Here is a 6,245-nt window from a genome sequence, read left to right on the forward strand (position 1 = left end):
TAAAATATGATTAAGGTTAAATAAATTTATACAAAAAGATAAAAAAGAAATGTTTTAAAATCATAAAAAATTATTTTTGCCTAAACTAAAACTAAGAAAGAAAATATTATTATAAGAGAGATTCTTCTTTTAAGTCTATACAAATATTACAACCGCGTAGGTCAATGATTTTCATAGTCATCCACAACGTGTAAGCTAAAGTAAATAAATCATTTAGCAAGCAGATTGTTGTAAATATAATAGTATTTTTTGAATGACTTTTATACTCTTGCAACCCTAGTTATTATGACTGTTGTATCCCTTGTATCGCTAATTCTTCCCTATAAATATGGAGCTTTGATTATTAAAAAATAAACAAATTTATTGGTTTCTCTTTTTTGTTATCTCTTTTTGTCTCTATTTTATAACACATTATTAGAACGAGACTCTAAAAATCAAAGTGAATTAGTTAGAAGATAATGATTTTTATAAACATAATCATCTGTTGCATATACCAATATTAATTTGATAATATGTGATTTTTTTTTAATCAATTCACGCATCCAATTAATGTTTGTGTATTGATATATGGAGTTAAGAAAACATATAGATAGAGGATTTATGCATAGTGGTTCTAGTATTTATTTTACTATATATATAATGATTATTTTACTAATGCATATACTAATCAATCATGATTAAATATTGCACCATGAATAATAATTATTTTATGTGTATATCATATCTTTATACATATCATATTGGAAAATTGTACATTAACCTTCATTTTGTGTCAGCGAAGGTCCCTAATATTTCATAAATATGTACCTGAGCTCTATCTGGACGGAAACCGTCCAAAACACCGTCAGTTGATCGGAAACATTCCTTGAACTACCGACTACTATGACGGCTTTATTGGATGTTGATACCTTTTTGAACTATACTTTCGGACGATGTTTGGACGAATTTATTGGATGTTGATTCCTTAATTTTTTCGTTCAACTGACATTATTTTAGATGGTTTCCATCCAGATGGACCTCATGTGCATATTTATGAAAGGTTAGGAACCTTCACTAGTACAAAATGAAGGTTAAGGTAAATTTTGTAAAAAATGAAAATATTAGGGACCGCTACTGCAATTTTCCCTATCATATTTGCATACCTTGTTTGTTTGAATTTTATGTAAATTCAATGATGACATTTTTTTTTTTTTTTTGCATTTATTTGATTAATCAATTATGAAAACAAACTATTTACAGTAATATTTCAAAAAAATATGTCATATATTATTTTTGAAAAGAAATAATTTTCATCAATATTCCTACAAAATATTTATATTATTTTTTAATGGAAATCATCTTAATCAACATTTCAGAAAATATTGTAATATTGTTGAAAAAGAATATTATATTTTTATTATTTGATGCTCCAGAAGTAGTACAACATTTTAACTAATATTCTAGAAGAATATTATTTGCTCTCGAAGAGTATAATTAAATATTATTTAACGTAAATTATATTTTTACTCTTGAATAGTAAATCATTATATAACTTATTATAATAATATTTGATTATTTCTTGATAAGTGTATTTTACACACTTATTCGGAACTTTAGCTAATGACATTTTGTAGTTCTTTTGATGAAATTGAGGTAAGTCTTATTATATTGTGTCTAATAGGTAAAACTCATTAGTTGATTAAGAATTGGAGAAAACAAGTGAAAATGGAGAAAAATGACAAAATAAAAACTATGAGGACTAAAATGCAATAGTTCAAAAGTCATGTCACATTGCAAGACGGTGATTCAAGAATTTCAAGAGTCAATTGAAGTTGAAGAGAAGTCAACGGGATGAGAAATTGTTGAAAATGATCAAAATACACAAAAGAGAAGATTCAGGGACCAATTTACAAAATAAGTCCCAAAAATTTGTACCATGCTTACGCATGGGCCTTCAAGCCTTGTTTAAGCAAGGTTACAAAAAGTCACTCCTGAATTTACGTGCTTTATTAGTATAGATTAAAAATAGTATAAACAACCAGAAAATCTCTTTTGCTGTCAATATTCACTCGAATTTAATACTAACGGTTGAACTATATTTCTAACATTATTCCTCGTGAGAACAATAAACTATAAATCTATCATTTCTATTACTTTTACGACGATCACGTACACTTGCGAGTTTCATGCGAACACTTCTAAAGAGCATGAATTATAATTTTCAATATTCCAAAAAAATATTGGCATGTTGCTTTTGAATGAACAATAACTATATACGACGTACTCCAGAAGTAGTATATATTTCAAAAAATGTATCATTTTAAATTCATATTTATATCTGAATAAAAACATATAACTATTGTCATAAGACTTCAATTAGTTTGACTATTTGAATGATATATAATTATATAATATTTAATCATATTCTTCGAAATTAAGTAATTGAATTATGTCTTATATTGAATCAGAAGTTCAATTTGATTTTATTGTTTGGTATGACTATGATGGGTCATTGCTAGATCAATAATGACACAAAATTAAAAACTTAAATAGATATTCAATGAAGAACTTAAAAATTCTTCAATCTAACGAATTCCTATATATTATTTATTCTTTTTATCGACAATTTATCATTAAATATCACTAGCCTAAATAGGGATTGAATTTCGTATATTTTTGAAAATTAATCAAGATGATAAAATGAAGATCATCATCCTCCACGTTAACCATCTAAATATTATTTATATCTAATAAATTGGATACATATACTAAATAATTGCACGGTGTTCGTAACTCGAAGTTTGTGAAATTACCGCTCAAATTTTAAATTGTGAACATAATTTTCAGATTATATAATCAATACTGTACCTTGTAAGTGCTAGTGGAAACAAATCTCAAGTTTCTAATCAATGTTAGTAGAGATATCGATAAATAGTTTAACATTATTGCTTGTTAAAGTACATCTAATTAATTTAATTGAAAACAAAGTACTTCTCACTTCTTTTTAGAAAATGCTATTATGCATCATGTCAATATTATAGCTCTTCTCATTATAATTGGCTTATGTTCATAGCCTAATATTTCAATCTAATTATTTGGATAGTACAGTATATATAAAATTGATCCACCACGGTGTTTTGAGATGGAAAATAAAGAATGTTTAGAATAAATGTATAGTTTGAACTCTTATCCCAGATGGATGACTAACACTAAAAAAATGACTGTCAATTTGATTGGACAATTCTTTCAGCATTAGGGGAAGAATTAAGAAACGAAAAATAATAGACAAATAAATCATTATCAAAATCCTTGCAAAAGATAAATTGAATCAAAAGTTCGAAAGATAATTTATTTATATGTATTTGTTGACTAAAGAGATCAAAAATATCTCATGCACCAGTTTTAAATGCTCTAACACGAATTGATATCTTAAAAGAACAATTTGTTAGCATTATATTTGATATATTTATGGCACGTTTGAAGCATGATGATATTCAATTCTAATTCAAAAATTCTCCAAACCAAAATGGAGCAATTAGCAAAGATGACCCTATTAAGGAAGCATATACTCTTAATGAATGTTTAGACATAACAAATTATAAAATCCTAGCAAAGGTTTAGGTATCTGATATATTGAAAATTAAGACATCTCAATAAATTATGTCATTATAGAGAAATAAATAGAATCAAAAATAAAAAAGTTGTCGATAACATTTTTATACATGATATACTGCATCATATAGTGAGGAATCGAAATAAATTCGTCGAAACATATCAATTGAATTGGCCAAATGAAATGACGCTATCATACTAAAATTAATTTTACTGGAGAAACTTGATGTTGTTTTTGGACATGATCATAGTCTATATCAACAGTTCGAACACTTAAAGGTGTATACTTATGTAAAATGGAAAATGGAAAAATTAAAGTTATAATATGAAATGTGCGACTCTTTACATAATGAATTTCGCGGAGACTTGTATAAATAGATAAGTTATCGTGTGGTGGATGTAATCACTAGTATATACCTCGTTAGCATGACAATGCATGAAGTTTGATATTCACATAATAAACATATGATTATAGTTAACATATATCTTATATAAATGTAGCCCCTGTTTTGTTCTGATTTTTCGAGCTAAAAAAATCAATTTTTTTACAGTTATTTAACATAGTTAGCCGACATTTTTTACTTTTTCACTCACAGATGGAACTCACTTTTCTCTCTAATAGTCAAAAAATTAATTCTAATAATCAGTACCAAACAGACCCTTAATATTATCCTTGAAAGTTTTAATATGCCTGAAGTATCGAAGAGAAGTAAATATGTGTTGTATTCTTTTTCCTTAACCAAAGTTTTGTCCAACTAAATGTTTCTGACAATGTTTATAATGATACAATTTTTGTGGCGTACTTTTTTTTTCCTTTATTATGATTTTTCCACAGGGTTTTTTCTAATAAGATTTTGACGAAGTTATTCTTTGTGTAATGAATATCCATAACATATAAGATATTTACCCTCAAAATAATACAATGATATATATATGAGACCCCTGAAGAGATCGACAAAAGCTATTTTTTGAATCGTCATTTTACTACAGTCGTCAAGTTGTGTCCTATTGGATTTTCCTGAAGACATTAAAATATTATACATCAATATTGAAAACATTAACCTTCAAGACATAAATTGCTTGATACAAGAATTGGAATAGGGAGGAGTAGTTGTACTCTTCTTCATTCGATCAAGTTATGTCTCATTGAATTTTCTTAACAAGGTTTTACAATACAACAGTTTTTTATTCCAAATTATTTGTACTTTTTTTATTTGTTGGCATTTTTGTCATATCGGATTTTTGTCAAATAATGTTTCAATGAGATAGTTATTTGTAAATAGTCATTCAAAAGGAGTGTTGTAAATATAGTAGTATTTTATGAATGACTTTTATACCCTTGAAACTCTAGTCGTTATGACTATTGTATCCTTTATAGCCATAATTCTTCTATATAAATATGTATTATGACTATTATATCCTTTATAGCCATAATTCTTCTATATAAATACGTGGCTTTAGTTCTTAATAAAACACATAAATTTATTAGTTTTTCTCTTTTATTCTCTCAATTTCTCTCTAGTTTATGACTCATATCATTTAAAATTTTGAATTATTAGAGAAATATGTTTCAAATACTTGACACCACAAAAAAAAAAAAAAAATTACATGAATCTTTGGGTAACTATTACATAAAATAACAAAAAAATTACTCTGTACCCAATTTTTGGGAAATAGATTTTGTAATAATAATTTTTTCGGAGAATATATGGGTAAAATGTAAGGAAAAGTTTTAGTTAACGTGTAAATTATTTTACTAAGAAAATATGCGGTTAAAAATAAGTGTGAAGAAAATAGAATTCAAACAAGGGCTAAGTTTACGTGAAATTTTTTTTACTAGAGTAATTATATTCATACCACAATTTTTATTAATCATGCCATTTTTTTATTGAACTGAAAGTTTTCAATCTATCCTCATTTGGTAACCATATTCTCATCTTTTTTCATCATTTCATTCTTCCTTCAATTAATTAGCATGTGCTATCTATGATTGCTATTTTTTGTCTCATGCTTTGGAATGGAGGACATCTAGTGTTTGCATGCTTTGAAATGAAGGATTCATATTTAGTGCTTGTCTGGCACCCATTTACACTACATTTGAAGAAGGTTTTTACTTGTTGGAGTAATAAGTGGGTCCATATACAGCCTTTTTTTAACTCAATATCATGAAAATTCCCTGAAATGCCCCCTCCTTAACTATGAAATGAATGTGAAAAAAGGGTAGAAAGGTAATTCTGCTTCGAATTTATAATAAATGCACCTGCATCTTTACTGTGTAACAGTTGGAATTCTTCTAAAAATGAAAAATAAAAGGGCAAACAAACACAGGCCTAGTCAAACTTTTGTATTTATAATTTTTTTTCTTTTTTTTTTTTAAACATAAGGGACAAATAAGTTTTTATATACCCTTCTTACAGATTTTATGGGCTGAATACAATATTGATGATAAAAATACAACAAAAAAATTGGGGACATAAGTGTAAATGAGCAAAGATTGAAACTTCAATTACGATAAAAATGCGATGTAATTAACAAAAATGTAGATGTGAATATTAAATAATTCAACATATAGAAATCAAACATCCGCACCTACCCTTATACCAAACTAAATAATTTATTTACCTTAAATGTAAACAATCATGCAAATTTAGATT

Source organism: Olea europaea, chromosome 15, assembly GCF_002742605.1.
Source record: "Olea europaea var. sylvestris chromosome 15, O_europaea_v1, whole genome shotgun sequence".
In the NCBI taxonomy this organism is placed as follows: Eukaryota; Viridiplantae; Streptophyta; class Magnoliopsida; order Lamiales; family Oleaceae; genus Olea; species Olea europaea.